The 23,896-nt window shown below is 43.8% G+C and overlaps 1 pseudogene; it reads left to right on the top strand.

Moving 5' to 3' along the window:
- The first annotated feature begins 4,423 nt into the window (after positions 1-4,423).
- On the top strand, positions 4,424-4,548 carry LOC112551050 (annotated as a pseudogene).
- Positions 4,549-23,896: the final 19,348 nt, after the last annotated feature.

Here is a 23,896-nt window from a genome sequence, read left to right as displayed (position 1 = left end):
CAAAAGCTACTTTGCCTCAGCCTGCACAAAAAAATTAAGCTCCAACCAGACACCTCATAAGGACTATCTGGATAAGAAAGGGGGCAAGCTGAGGGAGGAGATAACAACAGAGATGGTCAGAGAGCTTTTGTTGGATCTGAATGAATTCAAGTCAGTAGGGCCAGATGAACGTCATCCCAAGGTACTGAAGGACTGACAGAGAAGATCTTGGAGCCCTTGGCAGGGATCTTCATGAAGTTGTGGGAGATGGACCAGGTACTAGAGGACTGAGAAAGGGTCAGCATAGAGACACTCTTTAAAAAAAAAATAGATAACAAGGAGAACCCAGGGAATTACAGGCTGGTTAGTGTTGCTTCAATACCTGGGAAGTTACTGGAGCATATCTTAAGGAAGGCCATTTGAAATATCTGGAGGAGGAAAGGCACAAGCAGTCAACATGGGCTTATGAAAAACAAATCATGTCAAATAAACTTGATTTATCTGAAAAAGTACGACTTAAGTGGATGAAGGAAATGCTGTGGGTATAGTGTATCTCGACTCCAGCAGGGCTTTTGACAAAGTCCCACACAACTTTCTCATAAACAAATTAGAGAAATGTATGATATATAAAACTACTGTAAGGTGGATAGATAACTGGCTCAGTAGTGACTCCCTAGTTAACCAATCTATGTCAGAATTGGAGGAGGTTTCAAGTGGAGTCCCACAGGGGCCTGTCCTGAGCCTGGTGCTGTTCAGTGTAGACAGCATGAAACTGAGAAGAACTGTAAACACATTGGAAGATGTCAGTGCAATTCAGAAGGATCTCCACAGACTGGAAATTTGGGCTGGAGCTAACAGGATGAAATTCAATGTGGAAAAATGTGAGGTGCTACAGCTCAGAAAGAAGAATAAAAAATACAAATCTAAAGTGAATGATATATGGCTGGATAGAAGCACTGTGGAAAAGGACTGGGGAGTTTTGGTAGAGCACAGACTCAATATAGGTGAATGTAGTTTTTGGATGCTTCAATAGAAGCATTAGGTGCAAGACACAGTAGGTGAAGTGCCTCTCTACTCTGCACCAGCTAGGCCTCATCTGGAGTACTCTGTGCAGTTCTGGTCTTCACATTTTAAAAAAGACATGGAGAAGTTAGAGGAGGTCCAAAGGTAGGCAACAAAGATGATAAAGGGCTTGGAAAGCAGGTCATATGAGATGAGGCTGAAGAAGCTAGGCTTCTAGAAGAGTGCTTAAGGGAGGACATAATGGCAGCCTTCAAATACCTGAACAGCTGCCATAAAGAAGAGGGAAAGCACCTTTTCTCTCTTGTTTTAGAGAGAAGGATGCAGACCAAAGGCTTGAAACTGAAGCAAAGTAGGTTTAGACTGGATATCTGGAAAAAAAAAAACCCCAAACCTTCTTCATTGTTAGAACAGTGAAGCAGTGGAATAGACTGCCTAGGAGAGTTGTGGGCTCTTCATCATTGGAGGTGTTAAAGAAGTGGTTGTATAGCTGCTGGTTGGGAAGGATCTAGCTGTAGCTATGCTTATGTTCTAGTGTGGATATTTCCATGCTTCTTGGCTTTGCTGATTGCCCTCACCACCCCCACCCCCAACCACCTTCTGCTCCCTCAGAGGCACTGGGTGTTGACTACTGCCAAGGCTAGGGGACTTTGACTGGGGAAAAGCCAGAGAAGTTCCTAACCAGATGCTCTTGTCTCTCTGCTCACGGTCAGGACAATCACCATATTTGGGGTGAGGAAGGAATTTTACCTCATGGTCAAATTGGTACAGACTGTGGGGGTCTTTGTGTTCCCCTGTAGTGGAAGGGTATACCCCTCTATCCCAGATCTCTTGAACATTTATTGACAACATTTCATAGAAGCAGGACTGTCATGGTTTCCCTGCTTTACTTTTGGCAGGTTAGGACATTAGGTCTGTGCTGTGTCAGGGTTGATGATAATCTTATGTAGATTTTAGACTATGGATTGTATAGGATGGTTTGGACAGAGATGATCCTGCTTCAGGGAAGGGGTTGGGGTAGATAACCTGCGGAGGTCCCTTTCAGCCCTACTTCTCTATATTTCTCTATGACCCTTGTTTCCTGTCTTTGTCTGTTCATGACTTTCTAGTGTCGAGCCCTGACCACCAACATCCTGGTCATCCTCTGACAACTTGAATAGTCTCTTTAAGAGTAGCCAGCAGAGCTATGAAGACTTCCCATGAACTGTGAAAGTATTCAGTATTGTCCCCTGAATCACAGAGGCATACCCCTCACATGGAAGGCCAGCTTTTGCTGCTTACCTGAGGAATGGAGACTTGCTTCACTTATGACTCCACTCATGACTCCACTGGCTTGGTTGCCAGTGGCCTAACTACCTCTAGTTGGCTCCAGTTATCTGCTTGGGTGTGGCTACCTGGATTTTAGCAAATGACCTCTCAGTATTCTTGAGTATTCTTGAGGCTACTCAACAGGACAGATGGCTTTCTATGTGGCTCCTAGCTTTTACCCAAAGAATACTTTACTCTTAGTCCCTGTTTCCTGTCTGCTAGCTTCCAGTTCTTAGTTCCCAGCTGGACTGCTCTGAATCTGGACTGGTCTGGATTCCAGCTCCTAGCTCCTAATCCCTGGCTGATGTTGACTGTAGTTTTGCCCCTTGCTTCATGACCTTGCCCACTCTTGACTCCCTGGTTCATGACTTTCTAGTGCAGGGTTAACAACCTATGACTCATGGGCTGGATCTGGCCCATGGACATGGGGCTTCAATGGCATTCAGTAGGAACTTCAGTAGCAGTTGATTTTCCAGCACCACTGTGGGAAGAAGCAGCAGCTGCTGGTGCTATTCCTATGCTACTGTGGAGAAAAGCAGCAGTACTGGCAGCAGCTGGGTCCTAGCACCCTCCTTTCCTGAATCTGAGCTGAGTTATTTTAGTGTGCAACCTGAAAAAGTTGCCAACAGCTGCTCCAGCCACTCAAGTTCTGGTTATACACTGACAGATGTAATAGCTTACTTTGTTTTAGTACTACTTGCCCACTAGTTCTACTGAAAGGGAACAGAAACTTTTTAATTGGTAACTTTTCATAAGCTCTTATTACTGTATTTACTTGAATACAAGATTCTGTTTATGAGATGACCCCCCCCACACACACACACATAATTAGCTTCTATATCTGGAAAATGTATAAATTTGTTATAAATTTCCAGGTATAGAATGTAATTATTGCAAGTTCCTCTTGAATATGTACCCCTCTCATTGCTACAGCAAGGAAAATAAATCTGTGGGGCCAGGTAAAACCTTTGTCCTCTGCCTCCCACCAACTTCTTTCTCTTGCAGCCCCTTCTCCTTATTCTCAGACTATGCTCTCCCTGAGTGCATGAAAGTGAGGAGCAAATTTGAAAATAATGATCTTGAAATGAAACAGCTGTAGTAATTTGCATATAGTAGCCATAGACATAATTCATCCAGAACTGATGCATGTTACCTTTTTTGAAACTGCTGCAAGTATTAGTACAGGTACTCCATAAAATGCTTTTATGTAGCACTTTGGCACTTACTTATATATAGTACAAACTGGGCACATCTACACAAGATGCCCATTCTGCAGTTGTTACTGCTCAGTCATATAATACTTGCATAACCAAGTACTAAATGACTGCACAGTAACCAGCATTACTGTGCAGTAGCATCCTGGCATGGTTGACTGGTGAGGCTTACTGTGCAGCAGCTCATTACTACTGTGCAGTAGCTCATTACTACTGCCCAGCAGTGTCACATCATGGTTCATGTCTGGTGATGCTACAGCGCAGTAGTAATGAGCTATTGAACAGTAAGCGTCTTGTCTAGACACACCCACTATGCATGAAATTAATCCAACACCAAAAGACTTGTAATTTACCATAAAGGTTACTTTAGCTAGGTCCTACCACAGTCAACAGGATTTCAAGCCATGGTGACCCCACAGTTCAGCATTGCTCAGTATATGTATATACTCCAGATACCCACCACAAAGGATCCATGTACTAATTATCCCTCTCCCCCAATGAATGCCTGGAACCTGGCATACTTGTCATGAGTCCTGTGGTGCTCCAAAAATGTATATGCACAGGGCAACCTGGTCCAGCTTCACCTCATGGACGGTGGGGCCACATTAACCATATGTGACAGGCTGAAAGAGGGGGTGATAGGGATTCTGGGTGAACTTTTTGGGGCCCCATTTGGGGATATTTGCTAGGTATTTAAGTCTGATGAAGAAACAGGGATCATTGGAAATTGGAAAGAAAGGTGCGGCTCAGCTGTGGGTGTGAAGAGAAAGTTGAAATGTATTCAAAGTAGTGGCTTGCCATGACCTTTAAAAAAGTCAGTGCTGAGAGACTGTGTTTAATGGTCATTACCATATATCATGTTTATATAGGTTGCATTAACCTATCTTTGTGGTAGGTTCCTAGCAGCATCTTGGCCTTTTGGCTAAGATCAAGCATTTTTGGCACCAAGAGGAGGGTGTCAGGGCTGACTCTGACCCTCCCAGTGCTGGCCTGGTATTGCAGTACCTCCAGGCCTGGTGCCAGTTCCCTATGGAGGGAACACTTGCCCAATTTTTTTAATGGGCCAAAATAAAACACACAAAAAGGTTCCCATCTGCATGTTTGCCCAATATAGGCCATGTGTTTTATAGGCATGCTCAGTGTTCCATTTAATAAACTTCCTGGTTGGTTTTTAGTACTGAGCACATGCTACTTTTGTCAGCAGTTTATTGATACACAATGTATTTAATGTGGTTTCCTTGTAGGCAAATGTAAGACAAGGATTATCCCCCGCCCCATACTGATGGGGGAGGGACTTTATCTTGTATATAAGTAGATGCAGTATTTCAACTCTAGTGACTGCTAATTAGGGGTGTGTGAAATGGGCAATATTCAATTTGGATTTGGATTCAGCCAGAATTGGGGACAGTGATTTGATTCGTTGATTTGGATCACTGCCCCAATTCAATTCGGCCAAATTCGAATCTGAAGATTCGATGCTGATTCAGAGAATCAGCAATTCAGTCATAAACACAGCTTTAAATGTTTTTTATACATACCTTGAGGTACCAGGGGTGGGTAAGGAGTGCTGCAATGGTGCGGTGGATGGAGCATCCCACAGGAGTGGGGGGGGGGACCCCCCTGCATGCTTGGCGGTGAACCCAGAAGTGGACCGGAAGTACTTACAGGTCCACCGAGGAGTGCACTGGGGGACCCCCTGCACCTCCTTGGCTTGGCAATCAGCCACAAGGAGACCCTGGTTGCCCCCCACAGACCCAGGAGGCACCAGTTGCTGAGCCAGGTGGGCACAGGGTGAGGCCCCCCAGTGTGCTCCCCAGCAGACCCAGAATTGGACTGGAAGTGCTTCTGGTCCACTTCTGGGCCTGCTGCCGAGCACATTGGGGACTCCCCTCCCCCCCCCCCCCGCGCTCCTGTGGGACACTCCGTCTGCCCCATCATCTCAGCATTCATGAGCTGATGAGCCGCTTGGTACCTTGAGGTATGTAGAAAAAACATTTAAAGCTGTGTCTATGTCCAAATCATTGAATCTTTCTGAATGATTCAGAGCTTTCTGATTCGATTCAGAGAGATTAAAGGGTCTCCTGATTCGATTTGGATTTGGAGATTCAGCCACTGAATTAGGCTGAATCTCCTTCAAATCAAATCAGTGACTGAAGCTTTGCACAGCCCTACTGCTCATCTAATATTTGTCAGTCACATTTCTGTTAATGCTGTAACAATAAGACAGGTACTCTGTAACTTCTACAATGTTTTTGATGTATGTTTTGTTGCTTAATTATTTCCCAAAGAGGAATGAGATTAGCACACAAATATTTTCTGCAATGGATTTCCCTTCTATTGTCTCTCTTTAATCTGTTATTCAGTATTGTTGCTGCTGGCAAATATCACCAGATGTAAAAAACAAATCACTAATATTTTAGTCCTTTGAACATCATCGTCATAAAAATTCCATAATAGGAATAAGTTAAGAAAATATAAAGATTTCATAGATAACCGGTCAAAAGTCAGGAAATGCATGTGTTATCTTTTAATTGCATATTATCATGATATGTTATTTAATTACATGGATGTATACAACTTCTCAAATAATATAATATTATACTTTTTTCTACTAGCCTAGCCGGGATGCTATCTATGGATGCCTCTACACATGATATTAGCCTAACACAATAAACTCAGGTGCAGTTCTCACTGAAGTGTATTGCTCCCAGGTGCAGCATTTACATGTGTATCTGGGACTACAACATATTGAGCTGGGGCAGTGCAACCTTGGCTGCCAGCCTACCAGCACAGAGCAGCTCCACACTGGCACAGCATGCTGTAGAGAGGCTGGTTAGGGCACAAGAGTGCTACAGTGTGGGGCAAGCTAGCAGGCAGCTCCTGCACTGTAGCATGTTCATGTCCTAGCCAGCCCTGGTCACCATCTATATGTGAGTTGTGGCAGTGTAAATAACTCTCTCATAAATTAGTACTTGTATCACTCATTACTAACCTATGATGGAGTTAATTAGTTTATTCTGGCCTAATTGCTGTGCACATGTAGACAGAGGTGCTTTACTGCAGAGCTAATTAGGGAACTCCATAGTAGGCATCTCATGTACGTGTCCCCAATATATACCATTTTGTAGTACCTCATGCTACTTTGTGGATTCAGGACTGAATCCAGAAGAATCCTTTATCTGAAAAGTATATAACATGCTAAGATTGGACATTTTATAAATAAATTGCACATTCAATAGTTGAATCTCAAAGGCCTTTATTAATAATGTGTTTTTAAAAAGAGGAAAGTAAGAGCCAGGGTGGTTAAATGACTCTTTGGCATCCAGTCCCTTGTTTTACCCACAAGATGCATTACTGTCATAAATGAATATGATGTTCTAAAGTTTATGAATTCAGTAATAGCTTTAAAATTAATAATAATTTAGAGGATACCTTTCAGGTCACCTTTATGCACGGAGAAAACTAATTATGAACATCTATACAAATGATATGTTGCCTGTGGTTCTAAGGTCCCAAAGGATTTTCTGGGGTCTTTCATCCAGTTTTGATGTTTAATGAGAGTTCTTATCACAGGAACAGTCATAACTCTGTCTGGCATGCATATCGTAGTGGTGTTAGTAGTGAGCGACTGGAACAAAGGTATTGAGACTGAGCCTGCCTGGCTTTGAATGCCCGCTCGCGCACCACCTTGGCATGGACAGTAGAGGATGTACGTTCTCTGGCTTTGTGGGTTCCCCAAGATGGGCTTCAGTTGTGCCTCTGGCCTTCCCCAAACTTGCCTGCCACATCTTTGAATGTTAAGTCAGTGTGGGGTTCAGCCTCAAAGTTCCCCCCAGGGGTGACCATTCTGCTTGTTGGATGTTCGTGGAGCTCCACCTCCCCTACACACCAACCTTACACCAGCCTCTGGCAGGTCATCTGGTCTTGAAACGGCCTCCCATTCAGTGTGGATGTTCCTAGTAAGTGCTCTGTGGTATCGTCGCTTCTTATTGCCTTAGGCGGCATTCCCTATGCTCCTTGGGGAAAGGATGGTCAGTCACCTCAGACCCTAGGTCTGGAACCCCCTTGAGCCAGTCAGCTCTATCCCTGGAGCCGGTGGGGGTGCCCCCATCAGGCAGGGGTAAAGAAAATAAAACAAAGAAAAGAAAAGATAGGAGAAAGCCCAAATGACCTTCCAGTCCAGCATCCTACCGGGTGGCTCTCCCAGCCCTCCTGCCCATGCTTGTCAATGCTCCTTCAACGCTAGTCCCTTGGGGTCCCCCTTCCCTTTCTGGCCCCAGTCCAGCTGCCCGACCTGGTACCTGGGAGCAACCATGCAGGGAAACTCCTGTTCCCTCGGGGCCAGCTTCAGCCTCTCCCTCTGGGTCACTGCACCCATTGTGCCATTGTTCGGCGACTCCACCACCATGCTTCCCCGGCAGTATTAGGGGTGAGTCCCCCAGATGTTCTTCCCCTTTTGGGGCTCGATTTTGGCACCCCAGGTGAAGAGATCCTTTGCAGCCTCTGCTGCCACTCGCTGACTGAGCGATCCTTGGTCGCGCTGGCTTCGTCCGTTGCTGGCACGGAGAGCCTCCACCTCCTTACTCACTCTCCCCTCCCTACTGCCGGTGGCTGCTTTTATCCTTGCCAGCTGGTGTGTCCTTGTGATGTCACCAGCCAGCTTTAATCGCACAAAGGCGTGGCTTGTAAACTGCGCAGGCTTTTCCCTTCGGCGTTTTGGCATTGCTCCTCATGTGGGTAAGTGAATGTTTTCCCTTTCTTTCTTTATTTTGGTGTTTCTTACTGTGCCAAGCCCTGTGGGTGGGGCTTCCCAGTCCCGCTTCTCGCTATCCCTGGGACAGAGACCCTTTTACCTCTCTATTTTTTTCAGAAAAAAATGGAGAAAGTGTGAGATGGAGAAAAAAAGTACTCATAGCTAGCAGCCAAAAGCAAAGAGAGGAAGAGTGAAAACACAAGCTACATCCATATTTCTTCTTGTTATTGATTAAAGTTGGAAAATGAAATGAAAAAGTAATAAGGGAAATGTTATATGGAAGGAGGTCATGTAAAACCCAAAAATAATCACAAAATTATTCCCTTAGTTTGCATTGGAATTGTTGTGCCTGCATATTATATTGTACTGTAACAATGAAACAGCACAAACATCATAAGGTAGCGTCAGTACATCACTTAGCATTTATGACACTCTCAAAATGAAGTCCCTCCCTGATCTTGTATTTACTAGGGCATTCATAATGCAGATGATATAGAACCAGGACATGACCAATTAGCTAAATCATTCATGTTTTTCACTACTGTTGTTTTTGTCATATTCTTCACCAGGCACAAAAAATTAAAAGAGCAGTTTAAGGAAAATCTTGTAATCCATTTACTTGATATGATGCCATATTGTAAAGACTATTTTAGAATGCTATTTTAATTTAGTTTGGTGAGTATTAAATGAGGTAAAAAATTATTTTGTTGCAAGTCAAGAAGGGTGCTTGTTTGATTAAAACATCAAAGTCCATGGTTTGCAAAAATATCATTATCAGAGCACTGGCATATTTAGAATTAAGGGATGACATTAGTAAACTAACTGTATAATATTCAGCATTAGTCACTGTTATTATGAAATTTTCTTTGTCTGCTGAAGTCACTAATCTACAGAATAAAGTAAGATATTTTCCTCATTAGATCAATATACAACATCTGGAGTAAAATAGTCTCTGAAAACTAAATCAAGGACTGACAGAAATTTCGTGTACAAAAATATGATATGTTTTGGAATCCAGTATTCACTAGATAAATCATCTTAATAGCTTGATATAACAGAACACTTTGTTAGAACTCAATCAGATATACATTAGACAAATCTTTTTGTGTAGTTTTTTTCTTGTAGTTTCCTGTAACATTCCTTCAGAAGCTAATAAATTAGAATTGCTAAAATTGAACAATTGTTACCTGGGATCCCAATTCTGTTATTAGCATTCAAAGATATGGTTGGCTGGTTTTTCTACAAAGACTTGTCTTTCATGGCCATGGTTAGTGATGATAAATTAAACAAAAGAGATGGACAGGAGCATGCATATGTATAATAAGTTTGTTGAACATAGGTTTGTACATAACAGTCACAAGGATATGATTTAGCTCACATCATCATTCTTAATGTGAATGGCCACACTTAATCTCAGTTTAAATCTGACATACTTTATAGAAATTGTAATTGATGATATTTCTGCTCACTTGAATTTTTGACAAAAAAGTTCTGTGGAAAGGCAACTTCGTAATATTTTCCTGGTATTTACTATGGGCTTGTTTGTAACTCAGTCTATAAAGCCATGTAATGGAACAAGAGATAGCTGAACTTGTTCTGAATGAATTAAGTTGGATCCTTGAAGAAGTATGACTGCATTAGGATGGTAGACTTTGGATTAATTTGTCTGACTGAGAAGCAGGGCATATTAGTCCATGATAGAGTACCATGTGTGGCAGTGCACCTTTGGGTGCCTGCCACTTTAAGGGCAGAGTCAGACAGCTACCAGGTGCCAGATGGTGGCAGCCATTCTGAGAACAAGGGATATAAAGGCTGAAGTTTGCTGCTGCCTGCCCAGGCAGAAACATCACCTGGTTGAGCTGCAGCAGGAACATCTGAAGGTAAAAGCAGGAGGCTCTTGGTCCTGGGCATGACCTAAAACTGCACCTTGCCGGGGATGGGTGGCCTGGGGGTGCTCCTGGTGGTGTGGAAGCTTCCAGGAAATGCCAGGCCTGTTACCACCTTGATGAAAGGCAGGTCGGGGCGCCTTATCCCCTAGCCTCTACAATTCAGTTGGTATGAGGGCCAGGCACAGCTATAGCCACCTGATGCCTAGGGAATGAAAGACCCCAGGAGAGGAGTGGGGGCCAGGCACGGCTGCAGCCACCTGAGCCTGCAAAGGAGGAAGACCTCAGAGGCACCTGGTGAGAGATAGTTGTGTGGCCCTGGAGAGAGAGGGCAGTTGTGAAGGCCCTGAGAGAGATATAGGTGGCCCCACACAGAATAGGGTTGAAGGGGAGTAGGCCTGAAGGGCAGTCCCAGGGGCACGTTGAGTAGGGCCAAACTGGGAGTAAGCCTGAAGGGCAGTGTGAAGGCCAGCCCTGTGAGTAGCTGATTGTGAGAATGAGAAGACCCCAGGGTAGGGTGTGGTACAGAGGCCCTAGAGTAGGCATAGTAGGAACCCCATGTGAGGGAAGTAGGCCAAGGTATGTTTTTCCATGCCTGAGGCTGTAGTTGGGCCTGAGGCTGAATAGGGGGGCTCAGCCAAGAAGCTAGGGGAGAGTCCTGACCCCAGTAAATCCTCCGCTGAGAAGATGTCAAGTGTTGGTCAAAAATTACAACAAGGTAGAGCACAATGACCTGCTGCCCCAGGGTCAGAATGAAAGTCCCTGTGAGACCCAGGAGCACCAGTTGTGGTGTGAGGGAGCATTGGGTGTGTGTGTGTGTGTGTGTGTGTGTGTGTGTGAGTCTTGGGATGCAGTGCAGGGATGGTTGGAGCTACATACATAGGCCCAGGGGAACAGGGCCGCCAAAGGGCAGCCTCCCACCTAATACAGCCACCAATTATTAAACAACAAGGCATGGCAGGAAGAGAGGCAGGCGGTTAGCCCAGAAACAGGTGAGCAGGCCAACTGCTGACCAGACCCAGGAAGGCTCCCTGCTACACCATGCTAACATGGTTGTACCGACTCTGGTACCCAAACTAGCTCATTCAGAGCTAGCTTACATACCTCTATATGGTACTGCTATGTACTGTATGACATGCCCTAGGTTTGTAGAAGTAAATAAAGATATTCACCTGTTTTTTCCTTGGAGCCACTGCATTAGGACAAGAAGAGGTACCTGTTGGATGCCACATTCCCAGCGGTGTCCCTAGGTAAGTCAAACCTGTGTGGTTCAGGTTAGTGGTAAGTTATTGCTGGTATAGGCCTTTCAGTCACATCTGGACATGATGATGTGTTTGTTTGATTTTTTTAACCAAGTAAATTACTTGGGTACTTTGTAAGTGAAGAAGACTAACACTTCATTAGAAGAGACTTGAAAAGCAGCCACTTCAACATAAATAGAACTGACTTTCAGTCATCAACAGATGCTGTCTTTAGTGGTGTCATCCTATGATTTTTCACGTCTCCTTGAAAATACTGTTATGTATAATTCTGCATTTGAAAAATTGTATAGTTCTATCCCAACCATACAGTTGGACCAATAAAAAACATCACCCTCAAAAATCCTTGGCTTTTTAATGTATAGTATTCTTCTCCCTAAATATTATAATATTTAATGTCAGTAGCATAAGGAAGGGAGAGGGGGTGACCAGGGCATAAGCCCCAGGTACTGGTACTGGAGACGGGTGAGTGAAAAACCATCAACATCTGTGATGCTGGCCTGGTCACTGCCATTCCACTTGCAGCGCAGCCATGGATGCTACTGTGTGTGTGGCTGCCACCAGGGTACTCAAGTACCCAGTTATACCTCTGCCTAACATGTCCACCATGATTCCTGACAGTGTTGGAAGGATTCAGAGTTTTATTTAACTACTGACTTGCCATACATATTAAAGCAATTGAGGTAAAAGTTTTGTGAGATTTTATTCCTGGCTTAAATCCCTGGCTATCCATCCATTTCAGTGTGAGGCAAAATGGAAGATCAAAAGATGAATTAGTTCTTGTAGCACATTGTTCCTCCTCTAACCTGTCCCAGGAGCCAGCCTTTCCCTTTTCCTACCTCAAACTAAACAGAATAAATAAATACCAATAAAATCCCCTCAATGTCTCCTGTCCAGGGCAAGGGCTTCACTGTTGCCTTTCTTCTCAGCTTCCCTCCTCCACAGCATCATCTCTCTGGAAGCTTTTAACTTCCTTCAGGGTCAGCCAATTATCCTCCTCAGTCCAGTGCTCCTAGGTAGGCAAGGGATTATCCTCTAAGACCCTGCAGTTGGGCTCCTGCCTCTGAGTCATGTACTTTATACACATCCCCCCTCCCAAGAGTGGAGCCTGGGATACACTCTTCCAATTTTAACCCTCCCTCTGCCCAGGACAAGAAGTCTGCATTTGCCTGTGCAGTCCCAGGGTGGTGGTGAACTGAAAGATCAGAAGGCTGCAGGGACAGGTACCATCTCATCATCCAACAGGTGTTGGCCTCCTGCATAGCATTAAGCCATGCTAAAGGGGCATAGTCAGTGACCAAAGAAAATGGGCCCCCATGAAGTAATAAGGGAGGGTCTCAACTGCCTGCTTAATTGCTAGACACTCCTTCTCAACAGCATATTTCTGTTCCTGAGGGAGGAGCTTCCTGGGAGTTCTCCATCTTCAAACACCTGGGAGAAAACAATCCCCAAGCCTCGCTTCCAGGCATCCATCTGTAATATGAACTCTTTTGTTAAGTTTGAGTTGTGCAGGACTGGTGCACTGCATAATAGCCATTTTACTGTCCCAAATGCTGCCTCACGTTTGGGTGACTGCTGGATCCTTTGAAGTGCTCCTTTCTGCAGCAGACCAGTTAGTGGGGCCAGGATGGCATCAAATTATGAAATTAGTTGCTGATATTAGCTCACTAACCCTAAAAATGACTTCACCTGTTGTTTGGTTGCTGGCACTGATGATTACATCAAGGCCTTTACTTTATCCACTAGAGGCCTTATCTTGCCATTTCCTAGTATATATTCCTAGACATCTAGTCTCTGTGCATCTCAGAGGACATTTAGAAGTGTTGGCCTTGAGGCCAGCTGCTGGTGTTGACTGCAGCACTTTTTCACAACCTCTGGAGGTGTTCCACCCATAAATTGGCAAATATCAATATTGTCCAGGTAGGTGGCTACATATGCCTGGTATAGGCAGAGTATTTTGTCCATTAGATGCTGAAATTTTCCAGGAGCCCTGTGGAGACAAAAAGGTAGAATTCAGAAGTGGCAGAGTCCCCAGGGTGTTGCAAAGGCTGGGATTTCCCGGTCCAGAGGTATTTGCCAATACCCTTTGTTTAAATCCAGGGTGATTATATGCTTTGCATTGCCTATTTCTAGGGATCTACCTAAATCATGGTGGAACTTCATGCTGCACTGGTGCCTTTAATTTAGTTCTTTTTGCTGCATGCCTCCCCTTACTGCTGAGTGGCCAAGAGGCAATTCATGCTGTAGTTTTTGCCTTTTGGCCTTTCAGTAGTTGGGGGGGTGCAGCAAAAAGAGCAAGATTAAAGGTAGGTCCCTACCTATTCCTTCCACCATTTCATCTATTCCAAGAATAAGATATGCATCACACTTTGAAACTGCATCGACTTTACAGAAATAAATGCCAAACTAGACAGTATGATCAGGCTTTGGCACCAAAACAACTGAGAGAACCTCCATCCTGGCCCACCACCACCCTCAGCATGATCTGGGTTGAAACCCAAAGAGTTCAGGTTCTGGGAAGGGAAATATTGCCCCCAGCTCTAGTTCAGTGGAATTCTATCAGCCTGGCTGATATCAACTCTTTGAGCCAATTGCTACAATTCGGCTATCAAGTCCTAGTGTCACTGCACCACCGCTGGGTAAGCTACCTGGCTGGCCACTACCATTTTCATTTTAACTTCCTGTCCCCAGTGGTCAAGCTCAGCTGTGTTATGGCATACAGTCAGGTATCTCCATGAATACATGACACATAAACATACTCATTTACCAGGATATCTGCTGGATTCACAAATTGTTCATGGATAAAGGCCTGGTCAGAGCCTGAATCTATGAACCCTACAATATGGACATCCCCTATTTTAACATATCGCTTCTGGTTCAGGCTCTGTCACCACACTTCTGAGACACAGGCATGGGTATACACACAGTCCATTAAGGGCAGTCTCGATATCAATGGCCCTTCTCCCTGCATTGGAAACAAGTCATCAGAGTCACCTACCTTCCTCCTCATGGGCTGCAGGTTGGCCCAGGTATCTATCTTGTCTGGAGGAGACACTCAAGGGCCCTATCCCTGGCTGGGATCCTCGAGGAGAAGGAGGTAATACAAGAGTCCTCTTTAGAGACCCTGCCTGTTTTCCACACAGTCCAGGCTTCTTTAACCCTGGGGCCTGCTGGCTTTCTAAGGGATCCAGACAGTCTGACTCCACCCCCATGAAATCCTCTGCTTTCCAAGTGACTTCCTCCAGGCTGTTCACCTGGTGGCAATACACCCACCTCCATGCTCATACTGGGAGGATGGTGAAGAACTGCTCTAGGGTCACCAGTTCCACTATTTCTGCAGCTGACCATGAGTCAGGGTTTTGCCATCAGGTGCCCAAGTCCTTTAATTTCTGAGCCATGGCTCAAGGCCGTGCACTTGGGTCCCAAATCCCCAGTTGAAATTTGTGGCAGTAGGCCTCCTCTGTGAGACCCAGCCAGTATAGTATAGCTTGTTTAAAGATGTCCCAGGCCAAATCTGCTCCCAGGGCCTGGTAAGCAGCTTCTACCAAAGGGCCATCTTCACAGGCCATGCTTCCTGTGGCCGCTGATAGGCCGCTGCCACTCACTCAAAAGTTGTGAGGAAGGCTTCCAGGTCACCTGCAGTTTCCATCTTGGTGACTACTACACCCTCTCTCCTCTGGGAACCAGATGACTCACCATCTTGGGTGAGAGTCCATCTCGACTCCACATGCTACTTCAGGAACTCCTACTGTTGCACTGCTCCCTCTGGAATTGCTGCAGTTGCTGCTGGAATTGGAGCTGCTGAAACAGCTGATGTTGTTGCTGCTGCAGCCCCTCCAGCCATTTTAGCAGGGCTCCTGTTTCCATTGATGGATTTAAACTTAAAATACCGACCACATGTGGGTTTTTACTCCTCTAGTCCAGCCTAAGAGCCACCCTTCTCCCTTTCCTACTTCAAACTAAGCAGCACCTTGTTACAGTTTTTCATTTCAAATCTTCTCCTGCACTTCAACTAAGGAAAAAATGGGGTCTGAGATAAAATCTATATAAAAATGTATGTCAGTATTTCTTTTTATTTCCAAAGACAATCTCTACCACCCTTACTCACATTTAGTAGTACCTTATTGTGTGAATACTGTCACTGGTCTGACCACTTCTAGAGCAAGACACAATGGAATCATACAAAAAGTAGGGAGGGGACCTCAAAAAGCTATCTAGTCCACTCCTTGCTCAAGGCAAGATCATTTCTTATTTCCTCAGAGCTATTCCATAAGCTACACATACATTTTACTAGTTGTCGTGTTTTTGCTTCTTCTGAAGAAGAGTCATTTAGGCCACAGGTGATGAATGGCAAATCTGAAGTGCCTCAATGGCAAAGAGAAGGAGGAACAACCTTGTGTGAAATTTTCAGACTTCTGAAATGCAAAAAGATTATTTATCAGGTAAGAGTTAATGAACTCTTTTATTTCAACCATTATCTACATTTTAAAAACTGTATAATATTATATATGGCAAGACATAGCGTATCTTGCAATATAGTGCCATGATATATTATTAATATTATATTTATTTATAATTATCCCATAATTTATTCTATTAACCATAATTTCAAGTGGTTCAAAATTATTTTGCTCAAACTTCCAAAAATTATTGTTCGGAACAAGAATGGAAAAACTTGGTGTGCAAAGGTTAAAACATTGTGAATGCATGTAAAATGAAATTACATTGGAAAGTGCTTTGCCAAATTAACCTTTGTGCTTCCTACCAGTGTCAGTGATGATGAATAATTTGAAATGCATGTTTTAATGAAATGATGGACTGCTAAACAGCTGGAAACTGCCTGGTCTTCAACTGACTTAGAATACCATTGTAATTTGATACAAACTTCATGGAAAAACAGGTGTTGTTAATACTGTTGTTATAAAGGCCAGAAAGATAACTAGATATTCATTTTATATTTTCTTGATCTGTTCTACTATTTTTATCAGACAGTTTAAGAAATGGAGAAAGCTTAGTGTTTCTCCATTTCCAGTGCATCAGTAGAACATTAAACCACCCTTAATTCCATATGTTTTTATGAGTTACACATGGATAATCACAAATGGATCATCAGTTATATATATAACTATTTTTTCTTCACTGATATTTGGCAATACATGGAAAGGCATCTGTCATTGCTATACACATCCATATAATTATTAAAATAAGACATACCATTTTGAAAGTTATATTAAGTTTTTCTTTTTATATGGACACTAATTGCATATTTACAGTGATGGATTTTTTTGTTGTTGGGGGTTTTTTTGGTGGCATGTTTTCTAGATCGCTTATTTATTATTTGAATGGAGGATGCTTTTATTTCCTTTTTGTCTTAGGCTTCTAAAATAACTTAAAATATATCATGCAAACAAATATAAATAATATACCATCATTTTACTCTAATAGCACCATTTAAATTTAAACAGATTGATTCACTAGTATGAGCTGCCCAACAGTTAGTGCTTAAGAAACCCAAGTAGAATAGCTAAATTATTGAGCTATTTCATATAATTTGGTATAATACATCATATTTAATACGACTGTCGAAATGTGGAATGTGCCTGGGGATCTGCAGAGCTGCATTATTTAACCCTTTCACTTATAAATCTTTCACTTAATAAAGCAAAATTCCCTTTTCATTTTTAATTTACTGTGAACCTCAACTTTCTCACATATTCTCCTTTCCTCTTATCAGTCTATCACATTCTCCCTCCCTAAAAATATTTTAAATGAATAACCAAGGATGTTAAAATGGTTCTTTCTGATCAGATACAAAATGACAGATACCAGAGCTGTAATTTAGGAACTCCCCTATGGTTCTTGTGGGAGTGTGAAGTTATAAAATAATTCTAGAAGCAGCACATAAAGAGCTTAGTCTTGCAAGGGGCTATTCTATTTGGTGAGCTCTGACATCACAGGGAGTTGAAGGATTTGGCATAGTTTGGGAATTCTTTAGCTTCACCTGGCAGCGATTCATCTTATGTTACTTCCTGACTCATTAATATTATTATTTCCTTTCTTTTATATCATATCAGAAATGAATCAGGAAAGATGACTCCATAGGGCATTAAGTGTAGCCAAAACATATTCCTAAAATGGAAAAGACACTTAGATTTTAAGAGTTTGCACCTAAAGTGTCATGGAATGGCCTGGTGGCCTGACAAAATATTCATCTCCAATTAAATTATTTATTATTTATTCATCACCATTTTTAAACAAAATACTAGAGAAATATTAATACAAGCCCCAAAGCATTTGTAACCTCAAAGTAAGAGAAGTGTCTGAATCTTAGGCAATATGTTTCTAGGTAGATGGAATTAGAAGTTCTTATAGGAAGAATTGCTTACTAACAACCCTCAACTTGATCCTCCCTCAGAGAAAATCAGTAAGGGATAGTAAAAAGGGAGAAAGGAATAAGTGGTGCCATGTGTCTCATCCTGTGCTGATGAGCATAGCTAACCAGTCACAAAGAGGTGAGAAGAAGCATTCATAATTTCTAGGGTCAGAAGGGACCTGAATAGATCATCAAGTCAGATCCCCTGCCCTGGGCAGGAATGAGTTCTGGGATCATAATTCCCCAGTCAGATATCTATCCAACCTCCTTTGAAGACCTCTGAGGTAGGGGAGAGCACCACCTCCCTTGGGAGCCCATTCCAGAGCCTGGCAGCCCTAACCATAAAGTAATGCCTCCTGATATCAAGCCTGAACCTGCTCTCAGTCAATTTGTGGCCATTATTTCTTGTTATCCCAGGTGGTTCCTGGTGGAACAGAGCCTCACCTGTTTTCCGCTGGTCCCCCCTGGTGAGTTTATAAATGGCCACCAGATCCCCTCTCAGTCTTCTCTTGTGGAGGCTGAATAGATTCAGGCCCTTTAGCCTCTCTTCGTAGGGCCTGGCCTGCTGCTCCCTGACCATGCGAGTGGCCCTCCTCTGGACCCTCTCAAGGTTAGCCACATCCCTCTTGAAGTACGGCACCCAGAACTGGACGCAGTACTTCAACTGTGGCCTGACCAATGCTGCATAGAGGAGAAGGATCACCTCCTTGGCCCTGCTTGTGGTGCATCAGTAGATGCACGACAAGATGCGGTTAGCCTTACTGACGGCTTCCTTGCATTGGCGGCTTATGTCCATCCTGGAGTCAACAATGGCTCTGAGATCCCTTTCTGCCCCTGTGTTGACAAGAAGGCTGTTCCCCAGTCTACAGGTATGTTTCAGGTTCCTTCTCCCTAGATGCAGCACCTTGCACTTGTCTGCGTTGAATTCCATCCTATTCTCATCCGCCCACCTCTGTAACCTGTCCAGATCTAGTTGGATTCTGTCCCTCCCCTCCAGTGTGCCCACTTCTCCCTACATTGCTTTGAAAGCAACAAATTGCTTTCTCCCTTGAACAGCAAGGAGGCATTGTGTTGTCTCCAGGTACTGTGCTTCTGAACAATTCCCCATTCTGATTGATGGGGCTGTATGCTGTTCTTCTTAGCAGGCTGTGGCTTAAAGAAAGAATCTATTTCTAAAATATAGCAATGTCAAGAGTTTCGGTAAAGTAATGCCCCACCCTCTATCTCATTCTGCAGGGTCTGAGGAGTAAGGAGAAATATTGTTAAAGCAATAAATGACCCTCCCTCTACGAGCAGGACACAGGAAAAGGGAGATTTGTGTATGAAAGATTCCTTCTGTGTATGAGCTATGGCAGCATGATTTGAACCCTAGGGGCACTTTTACACATGCTCAGGGGCTCAGGGGAGGTGAACGGTGCTTTAATTAGAGCAGCTTCAAAAACCTCTCTAATTAAAGTGCTGGCACAGTTCATGTATCAGTGACCCCATGTTTCAAAATAGTGGTGGGGGTGCTTGAACTAAAGCTCATGAGCTTTTAGTTCAAGCGCCTCCACCACCATTTTGAAGCATAGATTCATAGAGGTAGGGTCAGAAGGGACCTTGTAGATCTTCTAGTCCAACTCCCTGCCTTGGAGAAAACTGGGCTCAAATGACCCCAACCAGGTAAATGTCGAGCTTCCTCTTAAAGACCCCCCAAGGTAGGAGCCAGCACCACTTCCCTTGGAAGTTGGTTCCAGATCCTAGCCACCCTGACTGTGAAGTAGTGCCTTCTAATGTCTAGTATAAACCTACTCTCTAACAACTTATGGCTGTTCTTTCTTGTTACTCCGGGAGGTGCTCAGGGGAACAAGGTCTCTCCCAAACCCCGCTGGTCCCCCCCCTAGTAAGTTTATCGACGGCCACTAGGTCCCCCCTCAGCCTTCTCTTGTGGAGGCTGAACAGGTTCAGGTCCTGTATACGGCCTGCCCTGCTGTCCCCGGATCAGGTGAGTGACCCTCTTTTGGACCCTCTCAATGCTGTCCACATCCCTCCTGAAGTGTGGCGCCCAGAACTGGATGCAGTACTCCAGCTGCAGCCTGACCAGTGTTGCATGCAGACGCTGATACATGGGTAATTGCCATGCTCCAGCAAACTCGATTAATCGAGTCTGCTCTGACACACTGGAATTCCAGTGTGTTGGAGCATCCTCTGCACTCATGTATAAGTGCCTTAAGATTAGAAACTTGTGTTGAATTTCTCAAAGAAAATAATACAGTTGTAAAAGTGAAAAATACTATTGCTTTTATTGTTGTCATTATGTTGTTGTTTTCACTACATTTAGACTGATATTTTAAAGCCTTTATTCAGTTTTCAGTCAGTCCTTTAGTTTCTTCTGTCCTTAATAAAGGAAAACTGTTATTGACATAAGTGGGCATTGAGTGTTTGAGGACTGAATACAAACCTTAGTAAAATTTTGGGGTTAGGCCTGTTGTTGTTATGCTTCTCATGGTATTTTTACACAAACTATTTGTATTTGAAAAACTTTTGGGAATGTAGCAGGGTTTTGGTTTCTCAAAGTCCTGCTGTGGCCTAACATTTCAAACAATAGAGAAGCATAGAAATACCAGTTATAAGGCAAATCTTGAAAAAAAATGTTTCCTAGTGAGGCTTCACATGTTAAAACACTTACAGAAGTTATATAGTTATTTTGATTTTTTTCTACCTAGAGTATCAGTTGCCACAACTCAGATGTGTAGTCATAGATTTTCTGTTCCTAAAAGAAACAGTCATATAACAAAAAACATTTCAATGCCATCAGCGAAGAGATACCAACTGTATTCAGTGATTTCTGCAGTGAGAAGTCTATGAACATTCCTGAGATTCCTCATGTTTTTAAGCAGATGGCAGTGTAGGTTAAAGAGACATAATGGGTATTTCCTTTGGTTAGTAAATTACCCGTTCCACATTTTTTCCATCAGTCCAAACTTTCTGAAATAATTTATATAGCAGTAACAGCAATGCTACCCAGGGATAAAGGTTAAACCTACGCCTTTATTTGAGGGAAGAAGAACTCCAATGTTTTCTGATATTTCCAAAAGTCATTTCTCTCTGGCTGCATTTTTCTGAATGAGATACCACAGGACCAGAAATAGTAATTATCCCCACTTAATAGCATCTTAACCAAAGAAACTATCTACCTGCAACATTATTGGATATCACAGTATGGTGATTTGACTTATTTCTGGTATCTGTTGTTAAACATTTGTGGAAGTGATTATAATACATGCATATTGTCTACTGAGCTTCCCAAACTGCTGCTCATGTTGTCTTGGTAGAGAAAGGAGCAAGAAAATCATGGTAGGCTTATATTTGCATGTTTTTATTCCTTTTTTTATTTTGTTTTTGTTTTGGTCTTTGAAACATGTTAGTGTATTTTTTTTCTTGTGTGATGCTGTGTACTATCTTAAAGGAGCAGAAAAACAATGGCTGTTAACTTCTGAGCATAGCCACTAAGTTGTACTTTTATCAATAAATGGTACTTAACTAAATAAAAACAATTGCTTTTAATTTAATGAACGATGTAGAACAGCCTAGATCTCTGACTAACTGGGGAACACAGAAACAACTCTTCAAGTCTGAAAAATGGCTATAAATATGAGAAAAACTGTGTGTCACAAACAGTGGTTTTATCACATCAAAGGGAATGACAAATATAATTATATGTGGTGTTTAAAAAACATGTGTTTTGTGGGAATATGTTTAGGGGAGTAAAATAATGTTCAGGTGGATTGATTCCATAGATTAGGAGGAGGATACAGCTGGACAGGACAGAAAACAGGTAGGAAAAGTAACTTGTTTATTTGAGAAGTGTTGGAGTGGGTGGAGATGCCTTTTATTCCTGCATGAATTGACTTTAAGGTTGCTAAAATGGAGCAGATTCCAAGAAATTCATTATTTACCAAAAAAAGGACTGTAAGAAAACATGAGCTCTGCCCTTAGATGTGCCAGGACTCTGTTCAGCACATCTAATAAGGGATGTCTTATCCTTCCTTTCTGCCTCTCTCATCTTGGGGTCTGTTAACATCCTCTAGTTGCTGCTCTGACTCATGCCACTTTGTTACATCCTCCAGCAAGTCAACATAACAGCAAAGATTGCCCAAAATGGGATGGGGATTTTTGTTTGCTCTAGTGAGAGAATGTGGGCTGTTTTATGTTGCTTGGATATTACTGCACACAAGGGGGACCCCCAGCTGCCTTTTCAGTGGGGCAGTGGTAGGTCTCTTTTATGCTTTCAGTGTAGCTCAAAGTGTAGGGCAAGCTCTCAGTTGGTAACTAGAATTAGTTCTTTATATACCTCAGAGGCACCAACTGATGTGAAACCCCTTTCTTGAACAGAGGTCTCAGTGACACCAGATCTCGCTCTGGTTTAAAATGTGCAGATTTTAAATGTGAAAAAATACAAATAAACACTGGACTGGGAGTCAACTGATTTATGTTCTGTTCCTGGATCTTTCACTGTTACTTCTTCTGCCTCGCTTTTTTTGGGCACAAAATGAAGGGATGGGGGTTGAATAAGAGGCAACTTTTGTGTATAGCACTTTGAGCTGTGTGATGAAAAGCTCCATATAACAGCTCTTTCTCCTTTCCTGCCTTATGGAAACAGAGAGGGGGAGTTTGGCTGTAGAAGAGGGAAACACTTCATCTACCTCTATCTCCACAAGGATTAGACTGGATGTCACTCCTCCCACTTACTCTCCAGTGGTCTGAGGCACTCTCCTCTTTCTCCACATGAGGTATCCTCATCCTTATAATGTAATGGGCAAGGGAGGGTCTCATAACCCTTACGCCCTTGCCCCTAAGCCATACACCTTGCCCCCCCTCCCAAGAACTACCACAAAGGAAGAGTGGGAGGATGGGGGACACAGCTGTTCTGTCTCCTCTCCTGCCCTACTAGGGTTAGGAGAGGAACCATTTCCCTGTCTTCCCCCTGGTTCTAGGTGAAGGCTCTGTTCTCCAGCCAGGCTCTGTCTTGCAGGAAAGGGTGGGGGTGTTTCGTACCCCTTCTGCCTCAGGGTCACCAGCAGTGAGTGCCACATCTGCCAAACACCCCAGCAGGGGATGACCACTTACTGTCCAGTGACCTGAGAGGCACTGAGCACTAGAGACCACTTCTTCCTGCTGCTTCTCCACAGGGATCAGAGCTGTGTGTTGCCTCCTCTCCTCAGGGGAGACTTTCTCTTGCTGCCTCCGTGGGGCTGCAGAAGTGGTGGGGGGGAGTGTGTGTGTGGGGGGGTCGTCTTCCCCTCTCTCTAGGCAACACGTGGGAGAAGCTGGCTTCCTCCCCTTCCTGGCTCTGGCACCCTCCTCCTTTGGGAACGGTCCACAGGATTTCCCACCCTTTCAGACACCCCCCACCCCCACTCTCGTCCCGACTTCGTGCGTGCTCCCCATCGCCTCTCTCATGCCCATAGTTTAACACCGTCGCCCATCAGCCTTCTCCCTTCTCTGGCCAGCTGCGCCAGCTGTTGGAATCGGATGCCAGATGCTGGATGCCCTGTTGTAGCAAGCCGATCCATTCCCACGAGCAGGGAGGGGCTGGGGCAGGAGAAGAGGCTCTCGCTTTGGAAGGAGGAGATCAAGCCCCGAGGCGAGTTCTGTGGCCAAGCCCCCCACCCCTCTCCTTACACACACTCTCACGCATGCCCCCCTGCCCCCCGCCGGAGAAAGAGGCATGCGCACAAGCGACGCTCGGAGCTGTCCAAGTGCTGAAATTTATAGTCAGGGTAAGGTCACGTTTCTCCCTTATCTCCCTCTCTCTCTCATTCCGGCACAGGAGCTCAGCTTTTTCTCCAGCCAACAGCAATCATTCCCCAGCAATATTTATAGCTCACTGCCAAACGCAAAGAGAGAAAAGAGATTAAAAAAAAAAGCCCCCATCAACCCAACAATCCCACAACGACTCAAGAGAGACTGATTTTTCCAAAGCATAAGGGAAATAAAACAGTACCCACAGCAGAGACTCCTCCAGCGTGGCAGCTTCTTTCCCTTTTGCAGGATGCTCTTAAGATAGCAGGGTTTCTTGGCTCTTTTTTACCCCTCTTCTTCTATTCCTTTCTCTCTCTCTC

This window comes from Alligator sinensis, unplaced genomic scaffold (assembly GCF_000455745.1).
Source record: "Alligator sinensis unplaced genomic scaffold, ASM45574v1 scaffold1192_2, whole genome shotgun sequence".
NCBI lineage: Eukaryota > Metazoa > Chordata > Crocodylia > Alligatoridae > Alligator > Alligator sinensis.
This window is presented reverse-complemented; position numbering and strand designations above follow the sequence as displayed.